Source organism: Macaca nemestrina, chromosome 3, assembly GCF_043159975.1.
Source record: "Macaca nemestrina isolate mMacNem1 chromosome 3, mMacNem.hap1, whole genome shotgun sequence".
Taxonomy (NCBI): Eukaryota; Metazoa; Chordata; class Mammalia; order Primates; family Cercopithecidae; genus Macaca; species Macaca nemestrina.
The window spans coordinates 156024040-156038787 of record NC_092127.1 but is presented as its reverse complement, the minus strand read 5'-3'; the positions used below and the strand labels follow the sequence as shown (position 1 = coordinate 156038787).

At 40.7% G+C, this 14748-nt stretch overlaps 1 protein-coding gene and 1 long non-coding RNA gene across 12 annotated transcripts in view; both read left to right on the top strand.

Annotated features, from left to right (window-relative positions):
• Positions 1–14748, top strand: part of LOC105487715 (LIM and calponin homology domains 1) — a 344201-nt gene that overhangs the window by 47375 nt on the left and 282078 nt on the right. For 2 of the 11 annotated variants that reach the window (XM_071093678.1, XM_071093677.1), the window contains exon 2: positions 13459–13609. The exons of 8 other annotated variants lie outside the window; for them this stretch is intronic. The gene's annotated coding sequence lies outside the window, so the exon portion shown is untranslated. Of the gene's footprint in view, positions 1–11838; positions 12548–13458; positions 13610–14748 lie in introns of those variants that run through there. One more of the 11 variants, XM_071093676.1, reaches the window with a different exon arrangement.
• LOC105487714 (uncharacterized) overlaps positions 1–14748 on the top strand; it is a 62131-nt gene that overhangs the window by 20751 nt on the left and 26632 nt on the right. The window lies entirely within an intron of this gene.

Here is a 14748-nt window from a genome sequence, read left to right as displayed (position 1 = left end):
GTTCCTTATAGAATAAAACTGGTCTCATTTCATATCTCACCTCACTCCATGCCTTGTCCATAGTTAGTATTCAAAATGTCAGGTCGAATAAATGAGGAATGAGTATCAGACAGATTTATTAATGGAAGGCAGCAAAGTGAACAAAGGCAAGTAGGCAGGGGTAGGGAGACAAGCCTGGGAGGACTTTAAGGAGTCAAGGAAAATAACAGACTTTGGGGGCTGGTGAGATGAGAGATGGTTGAGTAGAGATGGCTGGGTCAGAGCAGGATTCACCTAAGGAGCATCCCACTCAGTGCTGTAAAAGACTCGCCCTGAGAAATACTCATGTGAACTCCCTTTGTGCAGTCTGTATGGTTGGATTTCTCTGACTTTATGCAAATATAACCTGACTCCACTGTGAATATGTTGGTGCATTCAAGAAGCTGCAAAACTCTTACTACTATCCCATTTTAGATGAGGAAGTGAAGACTCAGAAGAGTCAAGAAATCTGCCCAAAGTCTCACAGTTGGAGCCTCTCTGCAGACCCGCAAAATATGCATATATATTCCTATGTAAAAATATCAGGTTTTCCAGTGTTCCTCCTGAACCCAACTGTATAGTGTTGATTTGCCCTGAGTGAAAGTAGGGAGGTGACGAGAAATAGGAACTAAGTAAGGTTGTTTCTTGTGTGATTTTATGGAATCAAACAAGGTAGTTGAATCAGCAGGTTTTGCTTCCACCTGAAATAACATCTTCATTTTGTTCTGCTCTTTCTTAAACATCTGTGGGAGTTCAGCTGGACTGTATTGAGGGTAAGCTTCCAAGAGGGGACAACTATTGGCCCCAACAAACTATTGTCATAGAATCTTCTAGCACTTAACTTAGTCCTGATGTTTCTCATAAATTCTAGGGATGATCAGCACTTTAGTCTTGGAAGTAGGCCTTTTAACTTTAGTTGTAGGAATCAATGACCCAGAATTACTTGCAGCTCTATCCTGATTTGCAGTGGTTTATAAAATTTGCTCATCCTGACTTGCTCTGTATATGGGCTGTGTATAGATCAGTGTGGGAGTATGTGCTTGCTTCATTTTGAGGACTTTTTATTACATAAGCTGAGGAACTTGAACTGAAATTCAAGTTGATATGACTTTTTATTCCTGAAGTGTTGCCAGGGCTTGGCTGATATTTCATGCCAAATTTAAAAAATAATATTATTATTTATAAGCGATTACATTTTACCATGCACAATCCGATTGTTTGACTCATTATGACTCATGAGCAGCTGAAATGTGTGGCTTGAAGTTTGAGTCAGTTCATTAGGAAATATTCAGCCAAAAAACATCTATTGGGGCTCCTCTAGGCCCAGAGTATCAAGGAGATTAATGCCGCCAGTAGTAGAGATGACTATGCCATTTCAAATTTGGATGATACAGTATTGAGGTGAGTCAGAAAATGTATCCAGTGATAACTAGTAATAGCTTGACATTGGGAAAATATTGACTGCTTTTATTAATCTTTTAAAAAATATGGACATCCTTGCTATAATTAAAAAGCTGCTATTTATACCTAAATGCATCTATGTTGGGGAAGAGGGATGATTTAATAGCTATAAGCTGGTTGGGTCTTTCTCAGAAATTGTACTGACATTAACTTAGAGTGGTTCCTATAAATGATGTCCCAATACAGTAACACCGTATTCATCTTTTAGAAGTTCACTTTTGGCTCTTTTTGTTTACTAATGTTGCCAGACTTTACAGCTGTACTGTAATTTGAAACAATGTGAAAACTGCCCTATTTACTCATTCCAAGCAAAAGGGCTAATGCTGTTAATTTTCTTGTCACAAGTTGATTGAATTAATAGCCAACTTCATTCAGTCTTCCCTGGTTCTTTTTATTAAAAACTTTTCTTCCTTATGCAATCATTTCGATTTAAATTCTTTAAAAACAAAAGAGAAGAATGTGCTAACAGTTACTCCTTTATGTTTTATCTGCTTCAGAATAGTGTAGAAATGTTATGTTATGAATTCCTGAAAATGGGGTCATATAAGGGCTTTATATTGTATGCTACCCAAATCCTTTTATGTAAACTGGGGAAAAAAAAATCAGATTCTGAATGAAAGCACAGGGAAAAAAGAGTCAGGGCTGATTTGAGCAGAGTAGCCCAAGAGGATGAATGTGTTTTCATCGTACTGCCTTCCAGAAACAAGGGAGGTATGACTCAAGACCCAGTTGATACCTGTGTACTTTCCCAGGAGGCGATGTTTATGATTCCTAGGGCCCATAGATTGCATCTTACACAATATTGGATTCTGCTCATTTCTGTTGGTTAATTCAGTCTTCACATTCTCCAGTATAGCTTCTTTTGGCTCAGTTAAGATTTGCACTCCTCTCAGTTTACTTCTCCTGTTCCATTAAGGCTTATGTCATTGGCATTGTAGGAAAGAATTTCTTCCTGTTCCCATTACTGTTGTTTTCATCAATGGTCCTTCTTTGCTCTCCCCTGAAGGATCTGCCCTCAAATCACTTTACATCTCCACCTGGGTGTGATAGCTCTGCTTGGATGCACTTAAACAAAACATGGGGGAAAATGGAACTAATTCATTGTGCTGCCTGCAAAATAGCACCCCTACCCTGCATTGTTAACACTGCCAGCAGTCTCCTCTCCTGTCCATGGGATCCAGTGAGAGGTATTTGGGTCCCAGATGTTTTAGGGTTAATTTGTGTGCTGCTCTTTCTGCTACATGCTGGTTCATTAGCCCATCTTCTGGCTTTCCTCAAGCCCACGCGTAGATTGGTGAAACCGTTTCTCTGATTTTTCTCTACACTTGACTTTCCATTTCATTTTACCAGGCCCTGCTCCCTGCTGAGCTGACCTGGCCCTTACCTAAGCCCCACACTCATACCTGCTAGCCCATCCGGATAAATGAAGTCCGTTCTGTAGTCTTGCTGTTTGTAGAGGTTCGCACAGCTCAAGACATTCTTTACCACCATCAGGTTATTTCTTCTCCCTTATTATGTTAGACTTCATTTAAGACTCTCAGTCTTCTCAAACTCAGCACTTGAATGATCGCCTGTGTTTGTAAAGCATTTTTACAGTGTGTGTATTTTCACCTAGAATGTCTCATTTACAAATGTATCTAAAATGTATTCAGGCTAGGATTTGAATCCAGGCAGTCTGGCTGCAGAGCCTGTGTTCTTAAATTACTAAGTTTCATATTTGGGATAATAGAGAGATGAGAATTTGGACAAAAACCTTTCTATATAACCTGTTCGTTGCTTGCATGGCATTCTATCTCATCATGGCCAACATGATCAGAATCTCTCAGCTGAAAATTACTATGTTGCTGGGTTTTTTTTTTTTTTTTTCATGTGTGTGTGTTTTTTGAGACGAGGTCTCACTATGTTACTTAGGCTTGGACTTGATCTTGTGGGCTCAAGCAGTCCTCCTGCCTCAGCCTCCTGAGTAGCTGGGACTATAGGTGCAGGCTTGCTGTTTTTCTTTTTATCAGGAAGTTCCCTTGAAGCTTTAAGAAACCAAACCTCACTTTTTCCTCTCTCACAAATGGCTGGGATTCATTGCTGGATTGATTGCTCCACCATTCACTCTTGTGGTCCATCATCTGCCAATAGACTCACCTTTTAGGGAAAAAAAAAAAAAAAAAAAAAAAAAAAAGGATAGGCTGGGCATGGTGGCTCACGCCTGTAATACCAGCACTTTGGGAGGCCAGGGTGGGCAGATCATGAGGTCAGGAGTTCAAGACCAGCCTGGCCAATATGGTAAAACCCTGTTTCCACTAAAAATACAAAAATTAGCCAGGTGTGGTGGCAGGTGCCTATAATCCCAGCTACTCGGGAGGTTGAGGCAGAAGAATCACTTGAACCCAGGAGGCAGAAGTTGCAGTGAGCGAGATCTCTCCACTGCACTACAGCCTGGGTGACAGAATGAGACTCCATCTCAAAAAATAAATAAATAAATAAAAAAGGATAGCCCTGACACAGGTTGAAAACCTGTTCTATGGATCACAGAGAATGTGCATTTTTAAAAACCAGCCTCATTAGCAGAGATTATTAGCTATGTCCAAGTTAAGTTCCCCTTTAAAAAATGTTTTCTTCTGTATTAAGGCTGTGACCCATAGGCCTCATCCTCACAAAGAGGCCTTGGAGTTGGTGTAGCTGAGCAGCAATTTATTAAAAGTACAAATTGAAGATTTCATATGGCACTTGATCTTCTTCATGCCTCTTGTAGTCAAATATTTTTAATAGTGTCTAAAAAAAGTGTCTAGTTGAAAATTAGAGGATACTAACAAATGGAATATAATTATGTACTGAAGGGATGTGATGGCTGTTGTTCTAGGTGCTGAATTGCATATCTCAATCTGTGTTTTTCTTTCACTTTTTGGGTTTGAAGACTTTTAGATAATCCCAGTATCTACAGAGGTTACTTAAGGATACTAAGTGACATGAGGTTTTTTAGTCATAGGGGGAAATAGAGGTAAAATGGGAAACTAAAACATTAATATGTAGGGCAGTATTTAAAAAAAGAGTATAGTAATTGGGTCAGTTTATATATGTATGCATGTGTATGGGAAAATCAATGCATTGGAAAAGAGAGAAGGTTTTTTGCATTATATTCTAATATCATTGTGTTAGAATCATGGTTTATAGGTGGGGAAATGAGCCTTAGAGAGGCTAAATGAGTTGACCCAGAGACTCTGCGGAAGTGAGGACAGAGCTGGGATTGAAACACGTCCTCCTGGATTCAAGTACACTTGACCTTTACCTTCTGGCTGAATGGATGGCAAGAAGGATCTACCACATCAAGAGGAAAAATTAAAATGGAAGATGTTTATCTAGGGGGCTAGTGTGATATCATTGACTTTGGACTAAAAACAATGGTTTAGCTCAACTCTGGGGGTTACCAGCTTTGTAACCTAGATAAGTTGCTGAAGTTGGGACCTCAAGTCTGGAGATCCTCATAGCTAAAGGGAAAGGATTTTTTGAGGATAAGCTTATCCAACACCTTTGAGGATTGAGATCATGTGCATGATAATATCTGGAACTTGATAAATGTCAAATTCCCTTCTCCTTCCTTTACATATTGATCTATAAGTTGTTTAAATTTTTCCTCATGACATTGTGTTCTTCTGAGTCCTTTTTGTGTTAAAAAACCTCATAGAGAACAATGTTATTATATGCAACATGTAGACATAGTAAGTTTTTTAACAAAAATATCAGTTTTGTGTGTTGTAAGGTAACTTCCAGGTTAGTTACCTTATGGTCAAATGATTTGAAGTCTCATGGAGCCATGAAAATGTCATCTACAGTTTAAGTTTTTTTTTGAGACAAGGTCTCATTCTGTTGCCTAGACTGGACTACAGTGGTGCAATTGTAGCTCACTGCAGCCTTGAACTCCTGGGCTCCTGGCCTCCCACTTCAGCCTCCTGAGTAGCTAGGATTACAGGCACATGCCACCATGCCTGGCTATTTTTTTTTTTTGTATTTTTTGTAGATACAGGATCTTGCTTTGTTGCCCAGGCTGGTCTCAAAATCCTGACTTCAAGTGATCCTCCTGTCTCAGCCTCCCAGTGTGCTGGGATAATAGACGTGACCCTGGTCTATAATTAACTTTTAAGAAAATAGCAGGCCAGGCATGGTGGCTCATGCCTGTAATCCCAGCACTTTGAGAGGCTGAGGCAGGCAGATCACAAGGTCAGGAAATCAAGACCATCCTGGCTAACACGGTGAAACCCCGTCTCTACTAAAAATACAAAAAATTAGCTGGGCGTGGTAGCGGCGCCTGTAGTCCCAGCTACTTGGGAGGCTGAGGCAGGAGAATGACGTGAACCCGGGGGGCGGAGCTTTCAGTGAGCTGAGATCACACCACTGTCCTCAAGCAGAGCGAGACTCCGTCTCAAAAAAAAAAAAAAAAAAAAAAGAAAAGGAAAGAAAAAGAAAATAGCAGTAGTAGTATAAAGACCAAGAGAAATGGCAAGATGTTAACATCTTATGCCATTTTTTCTGGTGGCTGTGAATATTTATTTAGCATGGCTATTATGCTGTGGAGTGGTTAATGTCCAGATCAGTTCTACATAATTGTAAAGCCCACCTCAAGTAAGAGGAGGATAAATGGGTTAAAAGAAAAAAGACTAGCAGAGGTTCCTGTGGTTTATAAAAAGGAAATGGTTGAGGCAGGCAATTAATGACTGAGGATTAGTAAACCAGGGTTAGCTGGTGCACAGTTTTGATGCAGACCCTAAAGGGGGACAGGGGCATGCCTTTCTCTTGCCTGGTAGAGTGGGAAATATCGTTAGAGGGCAAAAATCATATTTAGTTTAAACTTCAGTTCCTTATGTTTACATGAGAAAAGATTAGATTACAATTTATTATAACTCATTCTCCAAAATATCTGGGAGTAAATAAAAAATGAAATAATCTTCTATTATTCATATTAACAGGATGGGGCAGGCAGGAAGAGTGTGTGTGTCGACAACATAGGACAATTAATAGTATAAAAACCACTGATCACTGACAGATCCCTCTTCTGTTTTCTTCCTGACCTTCTTGGTTTGAGAACACTAGACATAGCTGAGTCCTTAGCATGAGAGAAGGGGGTTGAGAGGAAGAGACAACTCACGTACTATTGAAGTTGATTGTCTTGAATTAAAAAACCCATTATCCCAATCTGCCCCTTAAAAACTATTTTCCTCTCAGCTTCTCACACTCTGTGAAATATACTTTTAGCCTCTAATGCCTGACTTGATCCTCACCGTAGTGATTAGAGTCAGATGTTTAGACACGCTAGACTAATCTAATGCACTTTGACTTGGCCACAGCTAAGACTGTAAATCTGTATGTCAGATACCAGGCGATTGACATTTTTGTTATGACCATAAATTACGCTGGACCTGGAGAGTGATGTAAAATTATGCATTATGTCACTGTGTCAACTACTCATCATGGAAGACTTTGTTTGATATTGGTACTGAGTATGAAACTTCATACTCCTAGAATGCCAATTTCAAATTTAGATGTCAGCCATGATGATAAGGTTTTATAATTTGTGCTTTAAAGCAACTTTTATCTTACAAGTGGGTCTCAATATATAAAGAATAAAATTGTTCAATGCTTTTAAGGAATGTTGTACATATATTGTGGTCACAATATCCTAAAAAGAAAATGTTGATAAAATGGAAAGTAAACACAATAGAGTGATTAGGAACGCGGACTCTGGAATCAAACCTTAGTTTGAGTCTAGGTCTTTCTTGCCACTTATTAGATGTTTAATCTTTCTTAACCTCATCCTCCCTCCTCCATATATACTATAGGAGTAACAATATAATACCTGTTTCATAGAGACATTGTGATGATTAATTGAGATGATGCATGTAAAGGCTTTAGGCTGGTACATTGTGAGTGCTCAATAATTACTAGCTACAATTAATAATAGAAATAAATATTAAGGGTACCACCCTTAACATCTCGAATTTATAACCTTCCTGAAAATGCAGAGGGATTAATTTCTGTTGTTGTTTTGATGTTGATATTGTAGAACATACCAACTTTTGTCCTGGAGACACATGGAGAATGTCAGTAGTGTGTCCTGAAGATGTATTACTGGGAGGTGACATTTTTAATGGATTTTTAATGGATTTTTAACACCATCTAGATAAATAGATAAAATAAAATTCTTTAAACTTTCCATCTCCTGTCTTGCCCCCTCCCCTCCTTGAAGAGAAATTTGGTGGCAATAATGTGTATATGATTTCTGTGCTGGAACAAATGATTTAAATTATTTGGGGTTTTGAAGCAGCATGCTGCAGGAGAAAAAGGAGAGGCCCAGAAGTCTGAAACCCAGCCTTGCCCATACAGCTGTCGTCTGCCTTAGGAGACAGGTTTTGGAAGCATCACCAGCTCTGTGATGCTTCTGTGACCTTGGTTAGCTATTGTCCTTTATCTATGTGTCTGGTACTGCTACTTGTGTACATGTCCATTATTATGCTGGGAACACAGCACGGTGCCTCACGCCTGTAATCCCAGCACTTTGGGAAGCCAAGGCAGGCGGATCACGAGGTCAGGAGTTAGAGGCCAGCCTGACCCACATGGTGAAACCCTGTCTCTACTAAAAATAAAAAAATTAGCTGGATGTGGTGGTGCATGCCTGTAATCCCAGCTGTTCAGGAGGCTGAGGCAGGAGAATCGCTTGAACCCAGGAGGTGGAGGTTGCAGTGAGCCGAGATCACGCCATTGCACTCCAGCCTGGGTGACAGAGTGAGACTCCGTCTCAAAAAAAAAAAAAAAAAACAACAACAAAAAAAGAAAAACAAACAAAAACAAACACAAAGTATTACTTGCCATCAATTAAACTGTGAGTTCTTTGAGGGTATTTTATGTTTAGTACCCAGGCTGGTGCTGAGTCCTGACTTAGGAAAGATTTGTTGAGTGATTGTGTGACCAGTGTAAAGGTGTGACTGTAGGCTTACTTTGCTGGGTGGTTTTGGGCAATTTATTTACTCCAAAACCCAATGAACCTCACATCTGATTTGTCTCCTGCAAATAGCTAATGTGAACTCAAATGAGTAAATGTAAATAGTTTCTGTAATTTCAAAATGCCATAAAATAGAAGATTTAAAAACCTGGTCATGATAATAACAATAATATTGAAACCCAAGCTATAATATTTACCGTGGTATGCTTCATATTAGTGAGAACTGAAAACAACTGAGATTTTCTGTGGCTCACGCTTGTAATCCTAGCACTTTGGGAGGCTGAGGTGGGTGGATCACTTGGGGTCAGGGGTTTGAGACCAGCCTGGCCAACATGGTGAAATCTCATCTCTACTAAAAATACGAAAAAATTTTAGCTGGTTGTGGTAGCGGGTGCCTGTAATCCCAGCTGCTCAGGAGGCTGAGGCATGAGAATCTCTTGAATCTGGGAATTGGAGGTTGCAGGGAGTTGAGATCATGCCACTGCACTCCAGCCTGGGCAACAGAGTAAGACTCCATCACAAAAAAAAAAAAAAAAAAAAAAAAAGAAAAAAAGAGAAAAAGAATAAAAGAAAAGAAAATTTTATCACTAGGTTATTTGTTCAATCACCGATGCTACCCACACACAATATAGTATTAGGCAGCTGATAATATTTACTGAATGTTTAAATTATGTGCTGTTCTACTGTGAATGAGCTGGTCTAGGCAAACCTATCCCCAAAGGCTAAGGGAGCTGAGAGGCCAAAGAAAGAGGCTGACAAATCTAGTTTCTCAGAAAGAAATAGGGACTTACAAATAGAAGCAATGTCTCTGGCAGCTGAGAGATGGTGGATCCCTGCACTTGGCCTGCAAAAAATATCCTTCACAAGTTAGATACCCATCTTTATGAGGGGTTATCTATGCTGTGGGCATTGCTTCTTTATGGGGGTTATCTATGCTGTAGGCATTGCTTCTTTATGGGGGTTATCTATGCTGTGGGCATTGCTTCTTTATGAGGGGTTATCTGTGCTATAGGCATTGCTTCTTTATGGGGGTTATCTATGCTGTGGGCATTGCTTCTTTATGGGGGTTATCTATGCTGAAGGCATTGCTTCTTTATGGGGGTTATCTGTGCTATAGGCATTGCTTCTTTATGGGGGTTATCTATGCTATAGGCATTGCTTCTTTGTGAGGGGTTATCTGTGCTATAGGCATTGCTTCTTTATGGGGGTTATCTATGCTGTGGGCATTGCTTCTTTATGGGGGTTATCTATGCTGAAGGCATTGCTTCTTTATGGGGGTTATCTGTGCTATAGGCATTGCTTCTTTATGGGGGTTATCTATGCTATAGGCATTGCTTCTTTATAGGGGTTATCTATGCTGTAGGCATTGCTTCTTTATGGGGGTTATCTATGCTATAGGCATTGCTTCTTTATAGGGGTTATCTATGCTATAGGCATTGCTTCTTTATGGGGGTTATCTATGCTATAGGCATTGCTTCTTTATAGGGGTTATCTATGCTATAGGCATTGCTTCTTTATAGGGGTTATCTATGCTATAGGCATTGCTTCTTTATGAGGGGTTATCTGTGCTATAGGCATTGCTTCTTTATGGGGGTTATCTATGCTGTGGGCATTGCTTCTTTATAGGGGTTATCTATGCTATAGGCATTGCTTCTTTATGGGGGTTATCTATGCTATAGGCATTCTTTATGAGGGGTTATCTATGATATGGCCACACATCACAGAGGTTTTGTTTCAAGATTGAGTCACTCTGGGTAAAGACAGTCTGTTTTCCTGCATGCCCCCGGCCCTGTTCTAAGCATTGAACAAATATCTCATTTAATCTTTACAACACCCCTTTGAAATCCAGATCCAGAGTCCTCAGTTTACAGATGAAGTAGAAGCTGTGTGACTGGCACAGGAAGAGGTGCACCGTTTTGGGCATCAATCAGAAGCAAGCTGAAGAGCCATTTATTAAGCATAGGAAAAACAACCCTGATAGGTGATCCATCCAAGAATTAGTAGTCGTTGTCTCCGGAGACTAGATTTCTGAGGGAGTTGCTCTCTACAGGGAGTCAGTGTTGTTCTGTTGCCCAGGCTGGAGTGCAGTGGTGTGATTTTGGCTCACTGCAATCTCCGCCTCCTGGGCTCAAGTGATCCTCCCACCTCAGCCTCCCAAACAGCTGGGATTACAGGCATGTGCCACCATGACTGGCTAATACTTTTGTATTTTTTTGTAGAGATGTGGTTTCACCATGTTGCCCAGGCTGGTCTTGAACTCCTGGGTTCAATAGGTCTGCCCACCTCAGCCTCCCAAAATGCTGGAATTACAGGTATGAACCACTGTGCCCAGCCTCTATAGAGTATTTTAAAATTGGTTTGAAATTTTTTTTTACAATGAGCATATATTATTTTATATTTAATGAAATAAAGCAATAAATGATCATTCACTTTGTAACTATCCATTTTATTAAAAAGAAGTAGCCAAGAAATGAAATGTTAACATAACTGAAATGTTAATTTAATTATTTCTCATTTTGGCAATGAAAGTTATTGAATTCAAGCTAAAATAGTGCATTTGAACCACAATGAGATACCATCTCACACCAGTTAGAATGGCAATCATTAAAAAGTCAGGAAACAAGTGCTGGAGAGGATGTGGAGAAATAGAAACACTTTTACACTGTTGGTGGGATTGTAAACTAGTTCAACCATTATGGAAAACAGTATGGCGATTCCTCAAGGATCTAGAACTAGATGTACCATATGACCCAGCCATCCCATTACTGGGTATATACCCAAAGGATTATAAATCATGCTGCTATAAAGACACATGCACACGTATGTTCATTGTGGCACTATTCACAATAGCAAAGACTTGGAATCAACCCAAATGTCCATCAGTGACAGACTGGATTAAGAAAATGTGGCACATATACACCACGGAATACTATGCAGCCGTAAAAAAGGATGAGTTTGTGTCCTTTGTAGGGACATGGATGCAGCTGGAAACCATCATTCTCAGCAAACTATCCCAAGAACAGAAAACCAAACACTGCATGTTCTCACTCATAGATGGGAACTGAACAACGAGATCACTTGGACTCGGGAAGGGGAACGTCACACACCGGGGCCCATCACAGGGAGGGGGGAGGGGGAGGGATTGCATTGGGAGTTATACCTGATGTAAACGACGAGTTGATGGGTGCAGCACACTAACATGGCACAAGTATACATATGTAACAAACCTGCACGTTGTGCACATGTACCCTAGAACTTAAAGTATAATAATAATAATAAAAAAAAGAAAAACAGACATTCTAAAATAAAAAATAATAAATAAATAAAATAGTGCATTTGAAACAAAAGATACCTGCCCCTACCCAGTACTTTTCGTGTTTTCTGGGTCTCAGCAATTCACTTGCATTTGACTTTCATTTATCATATTTATGAGAATAGGTGAAGTTTTAGCTAATAAGTAATGTAGTATTAAATCTCAGTGACTGCAAAAAAGACTAGAGCTTTCTAGCCAGCAAATGCCTCTTTCCATAAGGGAACAAATTCTCCAACTTTCAAAAATGTAGTATAACAAACGGCTCTATTTTAGATTGTATGGAAGTTGTAAACTTTAATTACATCTGTGTTTTTCTCCATTCACCTGGTGTGAAGAAGGAGGGACTCAACCTGGGTGAGCAGCTATTTAAGCATCTGGCACAGGAATCTTGGTCAGCCACATGCGTGTGCAGGACTAGAAAGAAGTCCAGGTTTGTGTTGGGAGTCCATCACTAAGTGTTTATGTGCCAATGAAGTCACCAGGCCTTCAATACCCACAGCCAAGAGCTGTGCGGAGAGAAGGAGGCTGCCACTCCTGCAGTGTGGTTGACGAGCCTCGGTGCCCGGCACCTGCACCTTGTTGCCTGTGGGATTCCAACTCTCATTGTTGCCTCAGAAACTTTTGTTACCACAGAACTTTCTCACACTCACTGGCCCAGACGTTTGCAGAATTCCAGGGCTAGTGTGTGGTCAGGCAGCCAAATTCCAATTTTAGAATGCTGCTTGTGACCATGAAACTCTGTTAACTCAGGCTTTTAAAGGGCTGACATGGTGAGAGAGAGAGAGAGAGAGAGAGAGAAAGAGAAAGAGAGAGAGAGAGAAACTGTGTTGGGGAGGAAACAGTATGAAGATGAATAAACAAGCAATTGTTTATTGTTCTCAGCCAGAGAACAAACATATATTTTGATCTCTACAGGATCTGAGTGTTAGCAGTGATAAAACATAGGTATTTGAAATGTGGAATGATGCTGGAATCTTAAATCATCCACATTTCACAAAGGATTGTGTTAAAATTCTTTCAGAAAGGTAGAGGGGTTTATTTCACTTCTGAATCCAGTCACTTCACAATCTGCCTCAGTAAAGTGTCTCAGAATTTTACATTTCTAAGTCACTAAGTTCTATTTTATTTTATTTTATTTTATTTATTTTGAGATGGAGTCTAGCTCTGTTGCCCAGGCTGGAGTGCAGTGGCGCGATCTCAGCTCACTGCAGTCTTTGTCTCCCGGGTTCTACAGATTCTCCTGCCTCAGCCTCCTAAGTAGCTGAGATTACAGATGCCCACCACCACGTCCAGCTAATTTTTGTATTTTTAGTAGAAACGAGGTTTCATTGTGTTGGCCAGGCTGGTCTCAAACAAGAGTTCGTGATCCGCCCACCTCGGCCTCCCAAAGTGCTTGGATTACAAGCATGAGCCACTGTGCCCGGCCAAGTCACTAAGTTTTTTTTAATGCCTACAATAACCCTTTCTCCTTGTGAAGCTTATAGAAGAGCCTACATTTATTTCCTCCCTCCCTCCCTCCCTCCCTCCCTCCCTCCCTCCCTCCCTCCCTCCCTTCCTTCCTTCCTTCCTCCCCTCCTTTCTTCCTTCCTTCCCTTTTCCCTCCTCTCCTTCCTTTCTTCCTCTCTGCCTTCCACTTTTCTTCCCTTCCCTCTTCCCTCCCTCCCATGCCATTCTTTGACAGGTATTATTATCAGCATTGAGGATATAACTTCGAACCAGATGGAAAAGTTTCCTTGCCCTCAAGAAACTGACATTCTAGTGGAGATAAACAGATAATACCTACTACATAAGAACTTCAGAAATATAAAGTGCTATGAATAAAACTAAACAAGGTAATGTGATAGAGAGAGGGGCTGAGAAATGTGGATGGGGGGCCTTCTGATTTTAATTGGGTGCTCTAGGCCAGCTTCTCTGTGGAGCTGACCCTTTAGTTGAGACCTGAATGATGAGAAACTATGAGAGATACTGTCAGCCAGACCCGAGGGCTTCCATTTTCCATGTGTCAGTGGCGGCGGGTGGGGCAGGATGGTAATACCTACCTCACAGGTTGATTGGGATTAACTGAGGTAACATGCCCAAATGCCCAGAATAGTGCTTTGGTACTTAATAGCCTTGAATTATAATAGTAGAACTTAAAAATGTTCCCACCCCCATTTTTCATGCCTGTGGAAGTAGTTATCATGTCATCTGTATAAAAATCTGCCAGATATAGAGGTCAGAATAAAAGGTCTGCCAGAGCCATGCCTTGGATTCAGGGTGTAGGACTAAACGAGATGATGCCAGAATCTAGCCCTGCCCCTTGAGATTACCAGTGGGGTTAATAATGTTCCTTTATTTGCCAACTTTATTTCAGGAGTTGGCTAGAGCTTAGTTATTTGATGGATGAGTTGGACATAGGACTTCCCAATACGAACCACACCTTAGGTTGACTTAACCCGATTCCTCCTCCCCAAGGAGGTGAGATGCAGGGAGCTCTGAAGGCAGGGCCAACATGCTGGCCTCAGGAGGCCCTTGAGATATGCTCACATGCTTGGCAGGTCCTCCACTGAAATTCCCAAGTTCTGCTCTGCAGAACGTGGAAGAGATGGCTTTGGCCTGGAAAATTTGATGGCAGGTGTTACCTTGTGGCTGCCAAGAGCTAGATGATAGAGATTCCTCATTGCAAGAATGCTGGAGAAAGCACATTTTACTGTATGTGGGCCAATTTGAATTTCTTCTTACTAGTTGGTAATTGTTGTAGGCTTTGCTTCAAAAAGGTGCATACAAGGCTTACTCGAGTAACACATTTGTAACTAATGCTTGTGTTTGTACAGCGTGTACACCTTGACCTGGATCTTTGGGCCTTACCGCAACCTTGGGGGTTGTTAGGGCTGTCCCCAAGAATCGTATCCCCAAGTAGTGTGGCATAGTGATTAAGAGGTATTGATATTCTGAAGCTAGACTTCCACAGGGTTGGGTCCCGATTCTACCA